The sequence below is a fragment of the Rhea americana genome, unplaced genomic scaffold, assembly GCF_003343005.1.
Source record: "Rhea americana isolate MKP2758 unplaced genomic scaffold, rheAme1 scaffold_225, whole genome shotgun sequence".
In the NCBI taxonomy this organism is placed as follows: Eukaryota; Metazoa; Chordata; class Aves; order Rheiformes; family Rheidae; genus Rhea; species Rhea americana.
This window is the reverse complement of record NW_028186341.1, coordinates 676,424-700,431: the sequence shown is the minus strand read 5'-3', so window position 1 is coordinate 700,431 and position 24,008 is coordinate 676,424. Positions and strand designations below refer to the sequence as shown.

Sequence of the window (24,008 nt, the reverse complement as noted above, 5' to 3'; positions counted from 1 at the left end):
ATAATACTTGCTGAACTTAGCATCTGGGTTTGTGATCTAGTTTGCCTCCCCCGTGCTTCAGTCATTTTCTAATTTGGATTCTTCTTGCTGATTTCTGCACGTCCCCACTCTTATGGAAGATGTCTTTGGTTACTTGCTACAGATTTTCTCTGCGGTGAATTTTGTGTGCTTGCACCAATCTGGACTAGCCAGTTGATAGCTTTCCAGGGATGGCACAATTCACTCAAAGATCACATTTCTACATGGAAATAAATAAAAATATTTTCCTTTAATTTGCTCGTTTAATGAAATGAGTACATTTTGCGTATCRTCAAATTCTGTCTCCTAGTTGATCTTTTTTCTTGCTGCAGGCAGATACTTATAAGTATACTAAGGCTCACCAGCACTTGATTAGTTTCAAAATACTTATTTATAAAAGAGCACTCTCAAGGCATATCAGGTTTAATTTCTGTCTGCTGGGGACGCCTTTGATCTCTGGTTTAGCTCTCGACATTTGTGTCCTTCGTGTTGCGGGTCTGCTAAGGGCCTGTGAAATACAACATCAGAACGGAGTGAAAACGGGATCCGAAGTCGGGGTGCTCGCGCCGATGGCGGGAGCTTCACCTCTGCTCGCGAGGACTTTGGGGCTAATGTGTAAGCACTTGGGCAACTTCGGGTGGAAGGTCCTCAAACCCACCCTTCAGAAAATGAGCGTGGGTTTGAGGGAGGAGAAAGCTAGACAGCGGGAGGGTGAAAAGGAAGGAGATAATTTTTTGTGGCTTTTTTTTTTTTAATATATGTGTATTTCTGAAGCTTGGCATAACTTGCTAATGCTGGCTGCTGYGTCCTTGCAGGGCACCCAAAGCATGTCGACAGATCGTCTTCCTGGAGGCGTTCTGGATTCGGGCAGATGCTCTGAGAGGACATCCCTGTGCAGATGCCGATTTGCATGGATAATGGTTGGATTTTTCTTGCAAATTGGTAATTGAGGCTATTTTGGAAAAGCCAGATAACTACCCCCACCCCCTGCAGAGGGATACTGCTGCGATAGTCATCCTGCACCTTGTGGTGCTGCTTAATGGTTCAACCTCCCGGGCAGGTTGTGTCCTGCTACCTGTCAGTCCTGACAGGCGTTCGGGGACCTCTCTAAAACGAGCAAGAAGTGAGTAAATCTCTTCAAACAGAGGAGCAACGTTAGAATATTTCTTAGTGCTTTCTCTGGCCAGATATTTTCAGATTGTAGTAGGGTTTTGATTGCAAGGAGCTTTTGCTTAAGATTGATCTTAAAAAGAAAAAAAAACCTTCTTGAAGTGGTTTTCACATACACTTTTGTCTTGGGATGTGTTTTCTTAAAGGAAAAGCAGTTCCCTTTCGTCTGCATATATTACTGTTCGGCAGTGTATTTTTTTTAAATTGTTATTTGTCTGTATCGCCTCAAAAAGTGAACYGGAGAAATTAGATTTTTAGAGGATCCAAATTAAAAGAAATAAACTTTTATTTTTAAAACTTTGTGGAAAGCTGTTTTAACTTCAGAGAATAGTTACGTGGTTAAAACCTCCAAGTCCGCCACGTACCAACACTCTGCTGCCTGTTTGGCTTTACAGCATGATAGATGACTTTAAAAGCAATCATTTCATGATGGGTCTCTCTCTCTAATTTCCATGGATTCCCTCATGCAAGTCACAAAGGAGATGTCTTTATTGTAATATCCCAGATTTGTGATTTTTTCCTGCTGCTTCTTTGGAAATTAAATCATCTTTAATGTTTCTTGGCAACATGCCCGGTGATGGCAGAGCTAAAATAGCAGATCCACAAGAATATGCGGATGAATGGCCTGGATGATCCAGTAGGAAGTCATGAGTTACCAACCGTATCTTCTCCTCAGTTTTGGATGTAGTTCCTGAACGGCAGCTGTGAGGCACATCTACCACCTCCGCGCGGCGCGTTCGTTGCAGTGCGATATTCAGCTAAAGCAAGTCCAGTGCGAAACAGGAGCTCGTAATTTGTGCCATAAATGCAAACAGCAGCCTGACCCGGACCTGCTGGAAGCGCTGGAGGCTGCTTCAGCCCCGGGCAGAAGCCCCACGCTGCCAACACGCCGCTGTGCTCGCAATCTCCTKTTACGGGTTGGATGACTTTGAAAATCACTTTCCTTTTGAGAAACAATCCTCTTGATCTGAAGGTTAGGATGCCTCTGGCAGTTTTAGGAAGAGAAGCAGGACTGCAAAGAGCAGGGGTAACTCATTGGCTCTGTCTTAATTCTATTATAACACACCCGCAGTCCCAGTTGAGTGGGGCCAGCACCTTCCAGATGAGTTACTTGTCTGCTTGGTCTTATGTTTGGGGGTCGCTTTTAAGTAGCGTATAGGGGAGGAAGGAACGGACAAGATGTGGGTGTCGGAGGAGGGAGAATTGAGGGTGTTAGGACTTGGTTCCTGTGGGGGTGTTAGACAGAGGAAAATTCACTCCGTYGTGTAAATCTGGTTGTCATTTTGTCATACGTGGGCAGCTCAGGTCATGGAAGGCATGATCCACTTCTCTGACCTGAATTCATCCTTCTGATTGAGTGGTCGATCTTCCAGCTTGGCTCTTCCGTTGATATGTTGACATCCCATGTGAGTACTTCTTTGTTTTGGTAAGCCCGAGCATGTTTATAAAAGATGTGTTTCCACCAGTTTCAGTGGAAGAAAGAACAGAGGTGGATAGGTGATGGGTCTCTGGTGCTCAATGGGCTGGTTGACTGAGCTAGGTCATCTTCACGCTCGTCTCCAGCTGCCCATACCGGTACCCCCAAGCCTAGAAGTGCACCAGCGTGTTTCATTAAAAGTACAAATACAGAAATCCTTTCCCACTTACAGTTTTTCCATGAGTGATGCTAAGCAGAAAAAGCTCTAATTTTGCACAGTTGTACTGGTTTTACTGCTTGGACCGAAACCACCACCGCTGTACCTCAATTTCCTTCCGTCACACCAAGAATCATTAACATGAGGGTTAAACACAGTTGGGTAGCTGCTAGTCGTGGTTAGCGATGTGAGCGTGGCCCCTGACTTCTCTCTTAACAGTGGGAAAAATCTAATAGCCRTCTTACCCGGTGGAATGCTAAAACGCTTCCTTGCAGGCTTTAATTCGCGCTATGGCTTTCCCTAGCTGTCGACGTTAGCCTGACATTTTCTACAAGTGTGTGCAATATGCTCTYACCAAATGTGTATTTTAATGCGTGCATAAATTGTAAAAACACAAAATGAAGCTTTGTTTAAGACTTAATACATAAGGTATCTGATCAGAAAAACAATAGCTAATGGTATGAAATACTTAGAGGCAAGAATGGAAAAATCTCTTAAATGCTTCTAAATGGCTTTGGAGAAATAAGTACTTAGTCCCATCTAATCCATGGTAACTTGCTTGGAGGTAACCATGGAGATTTTATATAAAAAGCTCATCTCCAAACAGTTTATTTTAAAATCATGTCTCTCGTAGCGCAGTACCTAACAATCTTCCTGCCGTGTGCTAAGACTTCGGTGCTGTCCGTTCAACTCGCGTGCGCTTCAGAAAGGAGAAGGAGCTCCAGCGGGACGCTCCAGCGGGACGCTCCAGCGGGACGCCGGGCTGGTGATGCGACAGTCCAACGATTCGGGCTGGTGATAAATGAAAATCTTGCCCCTGCGATGAAGCGCAGATGCCTTTATTTGTAGCCGTTTGCGTTCTGCGAACGAGGTGCGTGCTGCCGCGTGGGGCTCGTCGAGGACGCGCGGAGAAGGGGGCTGCAGAAACACTGGCGAGCTGCTGCGAGACCTCTGATGAGTTAGAGAAATGATGGTAAAGCTCCCCTATTACACGTCAGCAATGCGTAGTCTGGCAGSCAGGAGATGAAGGTATTAAATCTAAATTGAATTGAACTATTTTTTTTTTGACTTAAACCCCTGATGTTTGTATTATTTAGATTTCGTTTTGGYATGATGCTCCTTCCCCACCCGTTTTGCCCAGGTATTCCTCGTCTCTCCTGTTCATGTTTGGTCCTTCCTGAGGACGCGGGCCTGTGGCGCTGGGTCACCCGTGCGCGCCCGGTGTCTCGCAGGCGGCCTTGCCCGCARCGCGGCCTCTTCGGTGGCTGCCGGTAGGTAGATCAAAGGGCTGTGGAAGCTGCACGTCGTCCAGGTTTCCAGCGGAGATTGGAGGTGACACTTCTGAGTCCTTCGCTTTGCTGTTAGCTAGTTTGTCAGAAAAGGGTATATCAAATTCTCCCCTCGCACGGAGACGCGGAGGAGCTATTTCAGGAGATAAGAGTCGCTGCTGAAGTCGCTCCGACGGAGCGCGTCTTTGCCACCTCCAGCCTCGCCGCTTCGCGCTGGGCTCCTTGCAGCCCCTTCCTGGTAGCGCCGCCGAGGAATATTGTCCGAAAATGCGAGACGCACCGCGGTTGCAAAGGTGCTGCTGGAAAAGCAGGGAGAAATTCCCTGCTCTGGCAAAGCACTAAGCGGATCGGGGAGGGGGGTGCGAGCACAAGGACGACCTATTCTGGCTGGGTGACGAGGAGAGAGATGTCGAATCGCAGGAAGTGCTCAGATAACCATCGAGGATTGCATGGGCTTTGATTTGTTYGCTTTGAGTTCTGCGAGTGCAGCGCAGTTCTGCGGGACAAGCGCGAGGAGCTTTGCGCAGACGGGGTCCGGCGATCCTTTCCGCAGCAGCGGCTGGGCGTTCGGCCTCGGTAAGCGTGCGTTTTCTTAGTATTAATATGCTCTGCGTTATTTAATTGTCAGGCAGGGAGTCTGGTAAACCTAGTACTTTTATATTGCTGTCTGGTTTGTTTACACGTGTTACCTGCGCAGTAGGAACATCTCAGACGCGATGATGGCAGTCACGGGGGCAGAAGGAGAACTGCAGCTTTCCAAATCTCGCAGGACCGGTTGTTTCTGAAAGTCGTCTTCATTTCTTTGACTCCATTTCTTTGACTTCTTTGACTTTGAAGGAGACTCCAGAGTCTCCTTCTCTGGAGATCTTCAAGGCCTGCCTGGATGCAACCCTGTCTAACATGCTGTAGGTGACCATGCTGAGCAGGGAGGTTGGACTAGATGATCTCMAGAGGTCCCTTCCAACCTTACCGATTCTGTGATTCTTTCTTCCCCTTCATCATCCCAAAACAGTTAATCACGAAGATGTGATACTTAAGAAATGTCAGAGAAAATACTGAAATTATTTCATTGGCTTTACTTTTTAAAGAAACCTATTGAGTCAGCTTCTCAGAAACTTCTAAATTGCTTCTGGCTGTGATGAGCTCTGCCACAGTTTGGATTCAGTGAAGATGATGAGACACAGCTCTGAAATCGCGGGACTGCAGACAGTGATGTTTTTATTAGAAACGTGCGCGCTTGTTGCTGCGAAACGCTTTGTATCTTCAGCTCGCRCTTGCTCCAGAGCCAAGAGCTCGTGGCTCTGGTGAGCTCCTCGGTGCGTTGGCAAGCTCCAGCGCGTTCCTCCTGTCTGCCTTCCCGAACCGGCTGCGCATGGTCCAGTCGCACCTCCTTCCCCATGCCTCCTGTCACTAGCTCCTCCCATGCCATTAATACAGGCTGAAGTATTTATTTGCAGATGTATAGAAAACTCCTTTACATTGTCAGTGTTGRCCAAGAGCCTGTATGCCCTTGGACGGGTGGACTATGAGCACGTGAACTCCAGGGAGACGCTGGCTTGGAGACTGCCCATTGAGCAGCGCGGCCCAGGCCCTCGTAACAACATTGGAGATCTGATTTAGGCGAAATTCCAAATTCATTGAAATCAAGAGAATTAGGATTTCATAATGTCTAAAAAAACCCCTCAGAATCATCGAGTTAGGAAAGGTAGGAAAGGATTAAAAGTCAGTCCYAGGTCCCTGAGATCCAGATTTCTTTGCAGCAGACGAGCAGGCGTTAGCGTTTCTTTGTCTTTTGTTTTCTGGGAAGTGTGGTAGCGCTTTCGAGCATGCGCCTCCCTTCCAGCACGTGGAATCGGCATTTGCAGAACTCTTCACACCGGTTACTCTTTTTCTCATCGTCTCTGCTAGATTACTTAAAGATAACTGTGAGCATAGCCCTTTGGAAACGTAATGCAATTTCAGCCTTTCCAAAGGGCTGACGTCAAGAAAGCAAGCAGCATCACCCTTTGGCATCGCTGTGACAAAATAGTTTGTGAATGACAGTAGCCACTTCTTAAGATACCTGCTAGGCTTTAGGGGAAAAGGAACCTGAGCAATATGGGAGTACTGAGCTGTGGAAATCAGTATTTATATGTAATTTGTCTTGGATCTAAATTTGTCCTAATGAGAGAAGCCGAATATTCTCACTGAGAATTTGGATGTTCTTCGAGAAATCAGAGTGTTCACAGAGTTCAGATTCAGCCAGTGGATGAATAATAAAGTTTGATCTAATCTGTATCAGGAAGTTATTAAAAACTAATATGAAGTGTGCAGCAAAGGTAGTTAATGATTGAGGATTTTTTGGACGTAAGTCTGATGATACCTTTTCTGGTTAGGAGCAGGCTATGGATTAATTCTGCAGTTAGCAGCAAAATGTAGCGTGTGAGCATCTGTGGTGCTAGGTTGTGAGCAGACAGAAAAATGGTTTAAGTTCCTCTTCTCCCCCCCCCCCAACTTAGAGCCCACTACTGCTTTCAGGCTGTCTCCTTCTCAGCTTGCCCTGGTAATGAGTGATGTTCCTATATTACACCGCAGGCAGGACTCAGGTACGCACTCTGGATTCTGGTGGGCGTGCTGAAGAATTTCCTTCCCTACGTTCGTGCAGTCTAAAACGCATGCAAAACGGGCGAGCTGCTCGCATGCACCGYAGCAGGGGTGGCGGAAGCAGGAGGAAGCACCCTTGGAAAGTTCCTCTGCCGAAGAGCTTGCTGGTTTAGTCTCATTGCAGGATGCCCGTAATGACCGCAGCAGGCTCGTTATTCCCCGGAACTCAGCGAGGTGGATGATGGTCAAGTCATGACATGGGAGAGATTTCAACTTGAGTAACTCGTGCTGCTTGTTTTGAATACCGGCTCCTTAAAAGTACCAGCTGGCTGATGGTAGCCAGCAAAGTGCTCTTGCAGGTTTACAGCTCTAGTGAAATGTTGAGCTGGTTCAGAACGGCAGCGATTTGCATAAACACCAAGCCCGAGAGCTCTGTGCTCTGTGCTGCGAGGAACCGGCTGAGTGACGAAGAGCCAGCAACGGTGTAGCAGGTTTGTTGCAGGGTGAGTGTACGTGGGTATATGAGACTGTTTTGGAAACCTGCTGAGAGATGCTCTTTTATCCTCTGTTTTGAATACTTAAATACAGCTCTTCCTTTCCGTGGAGGGCTTCTCCCCTTCTGGGCCACCTAGAGATAGCTGGGGTTCATGAACCCAACAGCCCTCTGTCTCTAGCTTCTCCTGGCTTGTCTCTCAATGGGCCCAAACACAAATTATTAGCAGAATAGTTCAGCCTGGCCTCTTCTGTCCTTCAGAGACCTCCAAGGAGGACTACCAGGCGGTCTGCCAAGACCCCTGGAGAGCTGAATGATGGCCCATGACATGCTGCTGCTTTGCCCAAGCCTTGGAGCGCCTCCTGCCTTGCTCCTCTTGCCTGGCTGGCTCCAGCGGGGCTGGCTGGGAGCCTGAACTAAGAAGCCCAGGTGYTTCCATGCGGAGCTGCCCTAGCCTCAAGTCAGTGAAAATCTGGCCGGGCTGACACCGTGCGCTCCGCAGCGTGCGTTTCCGGCTTTGTGGGAGCACCTTGCTCTGTGGAAACGGGCGCGTTAAGTCCTGGGTCTGGATCKGCGGCAGTGGGAGCAACCTCCAGATGCAACTTCAGCGATAGTGTTGCCATTTATTATTGATTGGCTAAAGTAACCAAACCAATCAATTTCTTCTAAAACCCATTTTACACTTTCTACTTTTCATTTAAGCCTTGCAGTTTCAACCAGGACAAGTAAGATCCCCACAGGACCTGGCATACGTTCAAAAACCTTAGAAGTCCAGAAAGCTGTTTATTAAACTTCCTCGCAAGCAGATAAGACAGCTCATTTTACTGGAACAAAGTTAATATATTTTTCTTTTTTGGTTGAGTTCTTAGTTGTGTAAAATTATTCTTTTCAAATACAGTGATTGCTTTTTTGACCTTTTAATTTGCAGCAGTTAACTGGCCAGCAGATTTAGCCTTCTTGCAAAATGGCTTCTCTTTCTCCTGCAATGCTTGTTCAGTATTGGGTATAAATCAGGCAGCGGTGTACGAACAAGTAGACAAGGAGAAAAACAGGCTTTCCAGATGCCCAAAAAAGTCTATGACTTTCCTGAGCCAAATTAAATTTAAACAGCACCTGAAAGTGTCTGCTTTTGGGAGGGGAGAAATAGTGAGAATTAGCACTGCCTTGGAAGCGTTGTTCTTAAAAATGTCCTTATTCTGGGGAGCTTAAATATCCTTTAAAAATCCCTGGCTCTGCCCTCTGTTGATGGAAATGTGGAGAGGGAAGGACCTTCATGGGAGACTCTCTGCAGCCTCTCCTAACAAAGCTGCTCTTTTTTATTAGTCATTTTTAGCATGCCCTTCTATATCTGGTATTGCAGTGAAAATGGGTAAATAAAACACAAATTTTGTCAACGTACAATAAACATGAAATCCTTCTTTAATCCATTCTACTTGCCTCATGTAGTTGGGTATAATTTATTACCTAATTTAGCTTCGGTAAACATAAGTAAACGATTGCAGTTTAAAGAGGGTCCTACGGTCGCAGCGTGGGCGCGGAGGCACGTTCTTGTTTCCCTCGGTGGCGCAGGTCTGGAGCCCCCTCGTTTCGGTGATAAGAATAATGCTGTTCCTGGTCCTGGCTCCCCAAACTGTCATTWATATGCATTTAATATAAAACAGCCACCGTGAAAGTATTTAGGGCCTTAAGGAAAATCTTAACGAGAGAGGTTTTGGAAGGTGGGTTTTTCACGTGCTAGATGATGGCTGCTTCAAAGGTGCTGTAACGATTGGGGACATCGCAGGCTGCGTGCGAAACCATGCTGCAAATAGCGCGTGGCTGCCCCTTCCACGGAAAGCACGTGTCAGAGGGACCYGGGACACGACGAAGGGCTTTGTCTGAGATCATCTTGGATTAAGGGGGACAAGAGGTTGTTTCTTTTGGTGGCCGGAGCAGACAGAATGGCTTAGTGGGTGTATTTTCTCAAATATACATTAGTGATTTTTGGGCGACCTTGCTAGATTTTGTACTTGTGCTCTCCTTGTACTCTCCAGGAATTTTCCAGCTGGCAAGTAAATTCTCAAAGCAGATGTACGAGTGGAAAGGCTGTTAGATCCAGCAACCCAACTGGCGCTCCTCTGTGTGTTTGAACACATCTTCACAGAGTTACGAGAACATTTGAGATGCTGTGTGTGCATAATAGAATATAGTTGTGTATAGGAGGTAGCTGAAGATAGTTTGGGTGGAAGGGATGTTAGGAGGTCATCTTAACTGAATTGTGCTCAAAACGGCGTCAGAGGACACACTCAGCAAGGTCTTGGACAACCAACATCTTGCCTTGAACTTGAATCACTTAAAACTGACGTGCAGACCGTTCTGTTRTCTTAGGTTGGCTGTTTGTTCTCAAGCGTGTTCTGTTGGGTTGCAGAACTGGGAGCAGAACGTGGGCACCCTGAAACCAGGTCACTTCAGACAATTCACTGAAAGTTTTCAATAGCTTGAACAAGAAATGCTGAATGTAGGATTTTGGAAGAAAATAGAAGAGCAAAGATCACCAGTCAATGCAAACTTTATTGAAAGAACCTGGCTCTTTGCGTTGAAAATCTCTGAATATATATTGCTGCTAATTAAAATGCCTCCTTATGAAAGAAAAGATATTCTGAGCTGTTGATGTGTATTATCTATGGGTACATATTCCTAATTTCTGTCCTCCAGATAYATTATCACAGAATCAGTAAGGTTGGAAGGGACCTCTGGAGATCACCTAGTCCAACCCCCCTGCTCAAGCCCCCCTAGAGCATGTTAGACAGGGTTGCATCCAGGCAGGTTTTGATTATCTCCAGAGAAGGAGACTCTGCAACCATGGACTATTTTTGTCTTAAACTGGGGACATAGTAACTGAAGATATAGTAACTCTTGTAAAATGCTTTTATTGTTGTTTCAAGGTACTATGTTTTGAAAAGAAAAGGCAAAATACTGCTACTCTAAGTTCTTACTGTGATTCACGGACTACTGGTAGTGGTCTGCAGACAGATTTCATAGTAGTGGTTGTTTCTCTGGTCAGCTGTGGGTGACTGATTCATAGACTACAGTAGAGGAGGCTTCCTGACCTGCGGAAGCGTAGCAGAAACCTTCATGGTTGGGAACAAGAAAACGTGGATGACACTGGAGAACCTGAGGCAGTAGAGGGTTTCTGGCATGGAATTACATGTGGAAGATCTTTGCTGCTCTCTAAAGTGGTTCTSTGTCCCAAGAAGACCTGGTGGTGTCTGCTTCATGGATCTGCTTTCTTCTCTGGTGTGAATTCAGATCATCCAACAGCCCTGTGAAAGCGTAGACCTGCTGCTAAATATGCCRCGTATCTGCAGTATAGGAGCAACTTTGGGCTACTTTTAGCGGCATTTAGTTTAAAAACCACAGTTTCTCCAACTCCAGAAAAGAAGAGATTGTTAATGTTGTTCGGCATGACCTTCTCTAAGAGATGCCATAGGACCTCCTCAAGTTCAGCTTTGTTTGAAATAGTGGGTTGAGGATTTCTGTTGCTCTTAGATGTCTAGTACCATTTTGAAAAGTTCACAGTGATGGAGAATGCAGAGCAGCACTCACTGAGCTGTTTTAAAATCCCATAATTGTTCTTACTCATAATATTTTGTGCCTGATGTCTCATCTGACTTTGCTTAGGGTTGGTGTGCAGCCACTGGATCTTTGCTTTATTTTGCTGGCTAGTGTGTAGAGCCTGTTACCTACATTTTTCTCCTAAGACTGGTGTTTACAGATGGCAATGCAGTTGCCCGTAATCTTCTCTTTAATAATGTGAATAGCTTGTGCTCTTGTGACCTTTCGCCATAAGCTGTGTCTTCCCAATCCTTCARCATTCTTGGGAGTATTAGCGTTTTAATTTGTGAATCTCCCTGAGTTCTTGGAGGGCAGAGCAGGAAGTTGCTATTTTAGTAGTGCACTCTAGTGCCAAGTGCAGGGGAATATATAGCACCCCCATTCAGCATGTCTCTTCTTGCACGTGGGGGTGRTGCAGGGCTGCTGCTGAAGGGACCAGCGCTGACRGGTCATGTTCAGTTGATGATCACTRTCACTGCTATCTTTTCCAAAGTTACTGCTTTACAATGTTCTGTTTGTTCTTCTGTCACGTGAGATTATAAGAGCGATAGTAACGGATCTGGAGAAGGATCTGTTCACCCAGTAACACGTGTCCAAAAGCAGAGACTCCCAAAGGACCAAAAAACTGGACAGACAAGCGTGATACTTTTCCACCTCTCCAGCCTCTTCATGTTTAACATTTCCAGGACTTTCTTAGCTGGACACGATTGTTGTTGGTAACCATCAATGGGCTTCTCCTCTRTGACATGCCCAGTCTTCTCTTGAACTTATGCAGATTTACCATGAGCAACATCCTGTGGCAAGGAGCTGAGCAGCATAGCAGGAGCGTGTGCAAGGAACCGTTGTCCCTTGCTTGGTTTTTGACCTGCCACTTTCATTTGTTCCCCCTTGTTCTTAATGCTGGAAAATACAGGGACAGTCAATATCTGACCACTTTCCACGCTGCTGGTAGCTTTGCAGGACTGAGAAGTATCCCTGCTCCTCGGTGCAACTCGTGTTTGATAGTGAAGATACGCAGCTCCTTTGCTTGCCATCACTTCAGAAAAGGGCCTAGMTCTCGCGCTCCTCACTGTTCGGAGCTGTCGGCATCGGTGGGCTGCAGTGGCTTCCGCTCGTCCCTGCAGGAGAGGGAATGATGCAGAGCACAAGGGCCGGTTCTCTGGGGATTTCAGTGCAAGCACGTGATTAATGATGATCTAGGTATATTTTATGACTTGGCAGTTGGCCAACTGTTAATCTGTTTAATGTATTCTGTGTTATGTAATACAATTCCAGTTACTTGAGAAATCGTACTGTACAAAGGTAAATGATTTAGAGAGCTGCAAGCGCGTTGCATCAGAGCTGTTAAGTGTTGCAGCCAAAMTCGAGATCTTGACAAACGCACATACCAGCTGATTTACGATGTAGGTTTGATGGACATTGGTTATTTCTTTTCTCCAATTCCTCACCAGGTTTTATACCACCAYGTCCCTCATCTTCCCGGGATGTAGGATAGACAGATAGCTTCCAATGAGTCTGATCGTCCTGCTCGCCAATGCCAAATATTGCACAACATCTGGTTTCCTTCAGTTTTCTGGAGCTTCTAGAGCTGACGCTTGCTAAAAACCCTGATAAATGGTCCAGAGGGCCTCTGGTCCAGCTCCTTTAGACCTCCTGGGATGCAGGTTAAGATCTTCTGACTTAAAAATGACCACCTTTTATTAGCTGTTGTTTCTCCTCTGCCTGAATTGCTGTTTGGAAGAGAAAACACTTCTGTACCACCCTGTGATACGACTATGTTATCTGGTTTCCCTCTAAATTGATAAACGGAATATTTATTGCACTCTTCTACCCTTTCCGTAATATTATTGATGACTGCTCTGTTTCTGCGTAATAACAGTCCTCAGCCATCATTGGAATTCCTTGTTCCTGGATGGTTTTTAAAACTTAGTTTAGCAAAAGCTATGAGTAATGCCTAACATTTTCTTGTACYATTTCTGCTGATTCATATCGCTTCTTGTTTCTGATGTATTTTAATGTGTCAGCGGTTTACCGTTTATTCCATTTGTTATATGTGTTTTTATTATTAGCGGTTGCTTTCCTTTTCATGAAAGCCAGCTTGAGATGTGTGTTTTATTTTTTTTAAAACAGGAACAACTTTCCTAGCTTTGAGAGCTTGACGTGCCCCCCACCGGCATCTGGAAACATATTCTCAAGGTTTCCGTTAGTATTTATGTTTTTCTGGTTTTAACATTCTCTCCTTTGAATCACTTGATCTATTTATTTTAGGCGTTGGGATGGCCGGCTTTGATCAGTGTTTTCTTGCCTGTCCAAGCCACTGTCATGAGTGTGATTAACGTGCGCTTTCTCCCGTGTTGAGGACAGAGCTCTGTAATGAGCTGGGACATACGTACRTACATTATTTAGAAATGCTGAGAGTGTTTTCTGCCCGTGGAATAAAACTTTCAGGTTGGGCGCAGCGGCGGTGCAGCGGGTCGTGCACGTGCAAAACCGGGTGCCGGAGAGGCTGGCCGTGCCACCGCGGTTTGCCCGGGTCCCGGGCGTCCCCGTGGCCGGTGGCGTTCCCCTTCCCCGCCKGGATGCGGGCCGAGAGCTTTCAGCGCTGGTGGCGGAGAGTCTTCCTCCTCCCTGTGCTTTGGGGAGCTTGGAAACCATTTTCTTGAGCTCGGCTAGATGTTTCCATAGGTTCCTTTTTTTTTTTTCCCTCTTAATGACTCACTTTTTCATTAGAATTCAGRCAGTGCTTCGTAACGTTAAGAATGCAATTTTAGAAACTCTTTTTTTTCCTACCAAGTCAGGTATTTGCAAGCTGCAGCTTTGTTGAAGCACTAGCATCTGGATAGAGAAAAAGAAAGTTCAAACTGGTGCGACTCTGGGAGAGTTTGTGGCTGAAGAAAATGCGTGTGCTGCAGTCTTTTAATAACTTTTTATGGCCGTGCGTGTTTCGGCGGAGAACTGTTATCTATCCTCATCTCGGGTTTGGAGGCTACAGGGCTTATCGAAGATGATAGAGAAAGCGTGGGGATGGGGAGGGACTCGAGAAATCCCCTTGATCCAGTTGTAGCTTAATGCTTAGTAACAGCAGCAATTTACTCTCGGTACCTTTGTGAGGCTGGGAACGATCTAATTATCGTCGTGTTTTATGAGTTTGGTGGTGGTCTGTGGCCTGTTGGCTGTAAACACCAACTCAGTTTTCTGGTGCTAGGTTTCGCCTCCCGAGCCGCGTAGCTGCTGTCTCGCTGCAGCCTGATGTGCGCTGTGATTTCTGGAGGGCAGTCTGTATTTCCAAGGAGTGGCGCTGGCAAAGAGGGGCAGGAGAATTAAAATAAAACACCTATCGGTAGGATTATTAAGCTTCCATTTGTGTTGATTTCCCCAAGTGGCTTGCAGCTTGAGGAGCTGTACTGCCTTGATGGATTCTTTTGCAAAAAAATAAAAGAAATGAGACATTGTGAAATTTATAGGGTTGCTAAGGCCGACACTCTTAGTGGTGCTGCTGTGAGTTACTAGTTGACCTTGACTCTGCTGGTTTTCCACTGTTGCTGAAAATTGCATCTTGTGATATTTAATTATTTGGGAAATAATGCAAACAAAGTCTTTTATTTTCCTTCTTCAGGATTCAGTAATTGATGCTGGTCCGCTATCAGAAGAGTTCGTTTGAAGACTGCACATGGACAATCAATGTCGGTGTTTGCTGAAGTTCTAGGATTCTTTTGGTTTGCTGTATAATTAACTGAAGAGTCCCATTTTTTTTTCCCATGAACCATCTTTCACCTCTGGAAAAGAGAGGTAAGTTTTCAAGTCTCTGTTTTTTCTTTCCTCTGGCAAAAAATGTTTAAACCTGTCATAGAGGTTGCTTTTGCTGAAGCACCTCTTCATGTGGAATTAATTATTGAGAATGCTGAAAGCAAAAGTCATTGTTTCTCTCTGTCCTTGGCATCCTYTGGGGTTCTTCTCCATGCATGAGATGTGCACTCAGTCTGCATTGCATTGGTGGCTATAAGAATTGTTTTAAAAGCTCGTAAAGATGGWATTACCGCCCGAATCAACCAGGTTGTCTCAATATTCTTTGCAAATTTGRATAGCTGTTTTGTCCTAAAGAATACCACATGTTTTTGGTAAGTCGGTGTTAACGTTGTAGGCTGGCTTGTAGTGTTCCAGGCTTCTCACCAGGTGAATTGAGTCCATAACTAGAGATTTTAAAAGTCACAAAGTTGGGAAATCAGAATGTTTTATGGCAAGGACTAATACAACCTCTAGAGCAAGAACAGCGTACTCAGCATCCTCGTAGCCCTTACTAGCTGATGCATGTAACGACTTGAACACTTCTGTGGTTTGCCTGCAGCCAGCAATATCTTCAAGGAAAATTGTTCTAATGGAGTGGTAACTTGGAAAGACAGTAGAATATATTTAGAAAAGAACAAAATGGTAAAACAAGTAGCAGTTAGAAGGTGGGTCAGCTGCACCTACTGTGTGAGCATGGGATTTGCAGCCACTCTGCAGTGGGAACATGTCCTGCTGCGGACTGTGAGTGCGCAGGAGCAGGGAGATCTGTACCTGCTAATTCCACTGGAAAATCAGCTTCTAACTGACACGCTGTAAGGCAAAAATACCTGTCACTACAGCTGCCTTTCTTTAGTGAGCTTTTATATTGCTTGTATCACAGCTCTCTGTATGAGCAAGCTGGTCGTGCAAGATACTTTGAGTCAGGCCTGGTTTTGGGTTGCGTGGAAGGGAAAATGAGACGTTTCCTCCTGACTTGAACGTGAGTTGCTCTTACGCTCTTCTCCTGTGCAGTAAAACACAGTAAGATGCTGGCGTTGGCRTCCTCCGAAGGCTGCTTTGGCTGAAGGAGCCGAGCTGCCTGGTTGCTGCGCTCGCTGGTTCCCTGAGCGCTGGGCGGATGATCGCTGCAGCAGGATCGCTGCTGTGATTTTACAATGTCAGCGCCACTATTCTGGAGGCTACTGTCAGCTTCCCCCCAGCGCTCGGCTCGTGGAGCAGGAAAGGTCACATGCGGAGTCTTCTGCTTCAGTGCAGAAGGAGCTGGATTTGTGCATGGGGCTGCTAGAAGTGGTTTAATCCAAGAGGGCTGTTTTGCATGGGAGCAGGGAGAAGYGCTTACCTGATCTGTGTAGTGGGCAAAGCGGGGGTAGATACCACCACTAGAGCTGGGGAAGAGGTAACAGTAGTGCAGGAGCCTCCACCTTTCACACAGCCCCATCGATTTGGTTGTGATAGTCTATTTGTGAGCCCCCTTGTGTGTTTTGGGCGAGCTGCTTAGCTCTGTGCCTCGGTTTCCTCCATCTGTGATGGATGATAGCATGGTTGTAACACCTGGACGTTAGTGCGCTCAGTATTGCTGCGTGGCACTCCTGACTACCTGCTAGGCTTGCAGCTGCCCCGGGAAGAGGGCCCACAGTCAGTGGGTAAGAGGGCCCGTAGTCAGTGGGTAGCAGGGCTGTCCATGGGCTGAAGTTCCCATGGGTATATTTATAAAGCTGTGAGAAACCCACAGAGCTCCAGAAGTGGTGCTCAGAGTTAATTATTAAACTGAGCTGGCAGATTTGTCCAATAAATAAACAGCAGTCTTGGAGGTGGTGAGAGCACCGGATAACCCAAAGTGGTCTCTGCTGCCGACCTCCTGCCTTTAGGGCATGGGCCACTGTCTGCCCTGGTCTTGGGGACCGGCAGAGCCGCCACCGGTGGGGTTGGACTTGTGTCCCAAACCGTGCCCAGGTAATGGCTGTGAAGGGCCTGGGCTGAACACAGCTTTTTATTTTTGTCCTCTCTTCCAGGCAGTGAGTGTGGRTAATGTTCCAGGCGGTGGGCATGCTCTCCTGAGGTCGCTCTGAACATCAGGCRACTTCATGGATGCTGCCAAGCCCAGTAAAGGGTTAAATTCTTAACTGTAAAATTGGATATCTTTACAGAGAGGAAGATAAACCAAGAAAATGCAGTTCTAGATTAAAATTAATGGCARGGTGCCTCCTTGGCTGCTCTGGTTTTCCCCCTAATTTAGGGGCCCGTGCAGACTAGCCCCCGAGGCGTGTGTCGGAGTAGCTGCCGGGCAGAGCTCTGCCTTCATCCAAGGTGGTTCCTCCCATCCAGCTTTTTTTACCTGCCTTATTAAACTTCTTTCTTTTCCCTAGCAAATAGACTTTTTGGCTTTATATTAAATCAGCGTGTTATGATTGCGTTCCCTTCCCCTTTATCCTGTGATGGCGCTTTGAGATGAAAGAATGTAAATAGGAGAGCTGAGACGCTCCTTCCTCCACCCTAGCCCTAGGTCTTTGCCGAACTGAAACTCCCATTTTATTCCTTAATGATCATATTCCTTCCACTTTAAATAGATTTCCTGCTGTTAACAACGTTTTCAAGTGTTGCAACACTTTATAAATTGCATCTCCGGAGAGGTATTTACTGTACGTGCGTTTCCTTGAAGCCGTAACCTCTCGCTTGCCGTTCGCTTCTCGCCGAGACTGCTCCAGGAGCCTAAAGGATGCAGAAGACAGGTTTGGCAGTTGCAGTCCTCCTAAATCATCCTTTTTCCTGCATCTTTGGTTAGTTTTAGAGGGTTACGTTGTTTCAGCCACGCGTCTGAGCCGCAGTCGTGCAGGTCAGAGCAGAGACGCGTGCGGCGCTTTGGGGAGCGCGGGGAGGAGGCATCGCGAGCTGCTCGACCCTCGTGCGGCGCGGCGGGGACCCCGCGGGAGGGCAGGCCCCCCGCCCGCTGCTCCCCGTGTGCCCGGTAAGGACCTGGAAGGCCTAGATAAAAAAGCGTTTGCACTGTTAAAGGTGTTCAAGTGTTAACTGAGTCCCTTTTCCTTTTGCACTTGATCATTTGAGTCTGCTGCAGTGCTTGGCCCCGTAGTGAAGATCATTTGCTTAATGCTGAAATGCCTTTCTGTTGGATGTTTATATTACGGGGTTCGGAGGGATCTGCGCAATACTAAAGACAAAGGCTTCAAGCATGTATGGAGAAGAAAGCACTTTATAGGATTTGACATGTCTGCAAGTGACTTTGGCTTTCCTGTTAAGAAATTAAGGAAGAATTGTTTTGATAGGGGAGCTGCTTTAATTTCGTGTCTGAGAACTTCCTTTTCTAAAAAATAGCATTAGGTGCTAATRTTTTCGCGTATACATCCTCTAGTTGGACAGTCAGATTACGTACTTTGCTTATATAGAAAATATTTGGGACGCCCGCGGCTTCCATTAAGTAGAAATTTCCGTTGCTTCGTGCTTGAAATGTCTAAGTAAGGATTTGGTCGGCTCGCATGAAATGTTRCTTGCCCAGAAACTTGATTATATCTGTTCTGGCCACTTTGTTCTAACTGCCGCTGTCACTAACGCGATCGTCGTTTTGCTTTTCTGTTGGAACAAGCCACTTCATCAGTTTTACTTGCTGTCTTTAGCAATTCTAAGCAAATGGAGCTTTTTCTTAGGCTTTCAAATGCCTGCTCAGATGGAGCTCCAATTCGTAGACCAGAGCAAGACATCTGCTGCAGAAACCCGGCCGGTGCCGGAGGTGCGGCTTCCCCACCGCCGTTTGACGCCGTTCTTTGCCTGACGTAGCATTTGCTGTACGAGCCCTTCCGGCGGGTGCGAGGTTGTAAATCGATGCCTGTTTGCTTTCTTCCGTTCTTCTCGCTATTTTGGCACGTCTAGCTGCTTCCTTGGCCCTCGCAAGGGCACTGGCYGTCAGCGGGCTTGGCCAGCGGTCGGTTGACCTGAATGAAGCAGAGGGCTGTTTRTTCAGTGTAAAGATATTTAAGGGGGAAAAAAAATTCCATTGCAAAGCAGTAGATGCTTGCGTGAGAATTTGTTGTAGTGAGCATTTGTGCTTTTAATTCTTGCTCTTTTTTTTTTTCTCGGTTATCACATAAAAACACTTTTAGTGCTGAAAGGGAGTTGTGTAACCACTTGTCAATAACGCAGGAGCGGTTAGATCTGTTTCCGATAAGCTTTCGAAAAATAAACACGACACGCCCGACCTACCTGGGGGCTGACAAAAAAGGAGATGAATTTTTCTGCAGTTCTTATTTCCTGGATGTTTGTGCGTTTGCAGCAGCAAGCTTTTGCGAAGTCCGTGGCTCTCTTGGCCTCCCAGGAGGAAAACTGCCAGTACCCGGTTCCTGCAGCTTGACATTGAAGGTACGTGTTAATAAATACACACGCGTGCTGCCACTGTTTTTTTTCCTGGAACTGGGAATTGCCGGGAGCCGCTGGACTCCGATGGGGGGAAAAGGACTGGGGTTTAAAGCATTTGCTGGCTGTTCTGCCCGAATGCTGGAGTAAGCGATTTTATCTGCCCTTGAGTCAGCCTCRCGAGCTGGAGACGGCGGAGTCATCGACGGTACTGCTTTCCAGGAACCAGAAATACTGGCAAATAATTTTCATTACACAACCCGCGCGCGATGCTGCCGCTGTGGAAGGCGAACCATAATCCTGCTCATGAGCGTTCCTCCGCAGCGCCTCGGCCTCGCCGTGCCGGCCTCTGCGAGCGCCTGAAACGATGCTTACAGCTCCCAAATACATCGCTGGTGGGAATGATCAAGCTGTCGGGATGAAATCCCGCATCCGCGGGGGGCGTTGGCGGATGCCCCCTCCGGTTGGCAGCGAGAGGCTCTCACCTCCCGCTTCGGGCACGGGGATCGTTAATGCAGAGGCAGCTCTCGGGGCTCTATAGGGTACAATCAAGTGATTTTTTTCTAGTAAGATCTGTTTTTTTCCATATATTTGCAACACTTGCTCTCCTTGGCTTATCTTTGGGAAYTTTGAGTTCAGGGGCTAGGGCCGCACTGGCTGTTGCGAGGCGGATGGTAGGAAGACGCTGCAAACTCCTCCTAGATGCTTTTCTCTTTCATTTTCGTGAGGACTGTAGACTCCCTCTGCAGACCTCGGAGAAATCTCGTGAGGTTAATAAAGCCTCGACTGCCGTGCGCTCGCGCTGCCCTCCTCCGCTTCCTTTGCCTTGCTATCCCGGCTTTCCGTTGTACAACGAAAGACATGCGTTTATTTAATAGAGCTGTCACAAATCCCAGCTCCCGACGAACTGTGGGAAGGATATTAAAATATATTTGGAGAAGTTAAAATGAAATCCAGAATCAAAGGGAAATCGCCCCGTTGCTTGTTGCAGTTCCTATCAAAGCGTCGCCTGGGAGAGCGCGTTTTCCTTCTCGGCGCGCGAGTCGCTTGCTGAGGAGGGACCCGCTTTATCTGCTGGGAAATTTGCTACTGTCTTAAGCCCCAGTGCCAAGAGTGAAAGGCAAACTAATTAGCAAATTTTAATAACAAAGTAGCAGTCTATCAGCTGGGTTGTATGTCTCCTAGTGTTACAAGCAAAGCCGCAGATCTATGCGGTTGAGCAGTGTCTATGCAGCTCTTAACGTGCAACAAAGGAAGGGAAAATCTTTTATTAAGATACTGGAATGAAATTCTGAAGTAGCAGGAATGCATGGGAAAGGGGCCTTAAACCTGTGGGGAGTGTCATAGTGAAAATCGCAGAGAAAAAATAAGTAAAGCAGCGTGCTTTACAGGGAAGAATTAACAAAAAACCTCGAGGACAGCCGTGCTCAAGGACGTGCAGTCCAAACCCATGCATTACTGTCGTCATTGCATGCACAACCCTAGTTGTGGGCAAAAAAGCTGTTAGCGATCACTTAAGCGGACTGCGGTTGAGTTTAATGCAATTAATTTCTCGCAGAAATCCTGTTCTTTTTCTTGCAGCACGAACGCTTGCATTTCTTGGTGCTTTTACCGCAGTAGAGGACACAGTGAGGCCGCTCTTACCCACACGCAGCACCAAACACTCATTGGGTTTTTCATATTTTTCGTGTGTTCGTTTTTTTCCACATTTCTTTGCAACTTCAGAAGGCAAATGTTTCTGCGCTCTGAGCGCTGCGCGGTGCTGCCGACCGTAGCCTGACTTCGGCGCGAGGCTCGGGCAGAGCCCCCGGCGTTCGTCGTCTCCCCATCTTCTGCAGCCCCATCTCTAATGTCTGTTTAATTCGTAAAAGTAAGTAATTAGAGACCGAGCACGTGTCAGAATGATGATGTAAAGATACAGCTGCCGCTGCTTTTTTTTTTCTTTTCTTTTTTTTTTTTTAATATAATAGTGTAATGCCACAAACAAGCTCCCCTTGCTCTCTATGACTGTGGACTCCGTCTATCTTTAGATGGAAAATACAGCTGCGCGGCAGTCTCCCGAATCCCGTAGAGACGGATCGGGAGCTTTTCCAGTTTGTGTGACCACGAAGGAGAATGTTGCTGCAAAACACCGGGGTGATCCCATCCCATCCCGTCCGTGCTTCGCTAGCAGACGAGAATAACTTCGTTTCRCTTAGCTGCTGTTCGCGCCTTCTTCCCGGGGAGGGCGCGTGGTGAAACTTCAGCCCCTTCCCGCCCTGCCGTTGCCAGTGCTGATAGTGAGCTATGTCATCCGTCGTCTATTTTGCATGTTAAATCCGAAGGACAGCTAAATTTGCAGCTGCTAGCGATGCCTAGAGCGTTTGCAGACGAGTAGATAAGTCATCCAGGATCTATCCCTCCATGCACCACTTACCATCTCTTGTCAGCCCTGTGCCCGAACGTGGAAGTAAATAATTTCAGTAAGTACTGAAATCTTGTTAAAATTTTTAATTAACTCATCAGCAGACTAATAAATATTTCACGACAGCTGACTGAATGTCTGCTTCAGCGTCCAAGAACGGCATCCACCTCGACGAAGGCTCGGTGAGAGCCGCTGGTCTCGCGCAGGAGTGCTGCGGTCGGTTCCAAGGAGCTTTCTTTCCAAGCGTCYACCTCTGCAACGCTCTCCTTTGCAAGCTGTGCTTTGGGAGAGAAGCACAAAAATAAGTATTTTCGTACCACCTAAGYCTTCGTTCTTCCTAAGGGTAATTTAGCAAATTAAATAACTGCTTGCCTTGACGTTAGCATAGGYGAGTGAGACTTGTCGGTTAAGCTGTCGTCTCGTGCTTGCTCTTCGATGTTTGTTCTTGTTGGWGCAGCAGTTCTCAAAAATAATAGCTTGGTATTTCCCTCCTGCTGTTTGCAACCGTGGTTTCCTCGGACGCGTTAGGTGCGTCCAGACGATCTTTCCACCCCGCGCTGGTTTGGACCCAGCGCTGGTGCAGCCCGTGTGGGCTCGCCAGCCTTTGGGGGTGCCGACTGTTTGCACCCAAATTTGACTTCTTGCTCGAATGGGACTTGATACCAGCCAAAGTTTTGTTCCTATAACGGCCTTAAAGCGAAGCTTGTTCCTTAGGCAAAGAGCCCTCGAGGAAGGGTTTTTTTAGTGTTAATATATGAATTGATGCAATTCAGCTGTGATTTGCCCCGCTCGCTGTCTCCTGCAGGAGGGATCTCCCTTCCCAGCCTTTCCCCCGCTGCAAGGGTTAGCAGGCGCCGCGCCGCAGCCGGGGCTTTCCATCGCTTCGTTCCCACAGGCGTGGGTTAGGAGGGGAAAGGCTTAAAATAAAAACAAACCCGTTACCGACACCGTTGCACGGTTATRTAAGTATGGTGCAGGCGGTATCCTTGCACCGGCGGGGACTCTGCGGTGAAGCTCGGGAGCCGTCTCGTTTGCCCRCGTTGTTGGGCAGCTGTAGGGATTGCAGGCGCGCGGGTCTTGCTCTGTCGAAATTCAGCCTCTTCTGCGTTTACCGATCCTTGTGAATGGGTAATTTTAGCTGTTCCTTAATGGTTTAATRAAATATCCATGCTCTTTTGTTTTTTGCGTTGAGTTTCATCTTTTTTTAAAAAAAAACACGGTGGGCAGCTTCACAGAGATGCTCTGGTCATGCTGGCTTTACAGATTCACCGCAAGGACGCCTGTTACGCGCGCGAGTGTTTTACGTGAGCTGCCCTTCAGACGTCTGTAGCGTTGGAGCAGTGACCATTTACTGAAGTAGCACTTGAGCACGTTCTCCTGCTTTCAGTGTTCATCGTTTCTCCAGTTCGTGCAGGAAGATAATTTATCTCCTACTGGATGCCGGGGGATACTGCCAGGTTTACAGTCAGGTAGTCCTCTCCTACCCCTTCTTCTTCTTTTTTTTTTTTTTTCTTTCCAGTTGAAGTTTTCTTTAAAAGACTGGATCTTTCACCCATCTGGGCAACCTGGACAACGTGCTCGTGTTGACCCTGCTGGAGCAGAGGGGTTGGACTAGGTGATCTCCAGAGGTTCCTGCCAACCTCGACCATTCTGTGGTTCTGTGATCTTCTGCTTGCGTTCCTCCCGGTTTTTTTTTGGAGCCGTTCAGTCGATTGGGGACCACATGTGGCTTTGTCCTTATATCTCTGGAGCTTTTTCACAGTGAGGAATCTTGGGGAGAGCAAAAATGCTGCCGGGTTACCTCTGGCTTGCAGCCCCGCGCCGCCTCCGTGGCGTGCTCTGTCTGTCAAGGATGCCCTACTTCTTGGGGACGTTTGCTCTTAGGTGGAGCAGCCCAGCTGTTCTGCTGCATATTTCTCTGGCAYCCGCTTGTTTTTGCAGCGTTGAAACATCTCGTTTTAAGGGCCGCCGGGTGGCGTCGGGAAAAGGTTTTGGCGTGGTTTCTCCTCCGGCTGGGCTGCCGCACGAGCGTGCCTGTCCGCGTGGGCCTGCCCCGCTCCCGCCGGCGGCGTCGCTCTGCCCTCGCTGCGCGCGGCCGCCGGCGCGTCTCGTCCGTCCGTGTTGCTGGGCCAAAGCCGCGTSGCAGAGGCCGCAGCCGGGCTGGGCCGTGTCATCCCCAAGCCCCTCACCTGTCACTGCGTTTGGTGCCGAAATTCGGCGCTTTTCAGCGGCGCGGAGGGAAGGTCTCCAGCGCGCACCCGAGAGGGGCTGTTYGCAGATGCCTTTGCACGAAGCATCCTGCCAGATAAGCGGCCGCAAGTGCAGCCTGCGCTGTGCCCTCCGTTTACCAGCTAATTGCAGCTCTCTCCCGCTATTAATATCTGTGATTTAACAGCGTCGTTTTGGACTTGTTTCTGCAGCGCGTTGTTTCTGAAAGTCTCCCGGGCCGGTGTGTTTTAATTGGTTTCGCCTCCCGGTCGCTCCGTGCGGGAGCTGAGCTCCCCGACCGCCTCCTGCCTTCGCCCTCGCCTTGGTGCGCCGCGTGCGCGCGCTCGCGCCCCTCGTCTCTCGAAAAGCCCGTCCCGCCGTCCTGCCTGCCGTCCTGCCTGCTGTCCTGCCGTCCTGCTGTCCTGCCTGCCGTCCTGCCTGCCGTCCTGCCTGCCGTCCTGCCGTCC

The 24,008-nt window shown here is 47.7% G+C and overlaps 1 protein-coding gene across 1 annotated transcript in view; it reads left to right on the top strand.

The window, feature by feature from the left end:
• NCOA1 (nuclear receptor coactivator 1) overlaps positions 1-24,008 on the top strand; it is a 114,557-nt gene that overhangs the window by 19,610 nt on the left and 70,939 nt on the right. Inside the window, exon 2 of the mRNA XM_085305680.1 lies at positions 14,398-14,570. The gene's annotated coding sequence lies outside the window, so the exon portion shown is untranslated. The remainder of the gene's footprint in view (positions 1-14,397; positions 14,571-24,008) is intronic.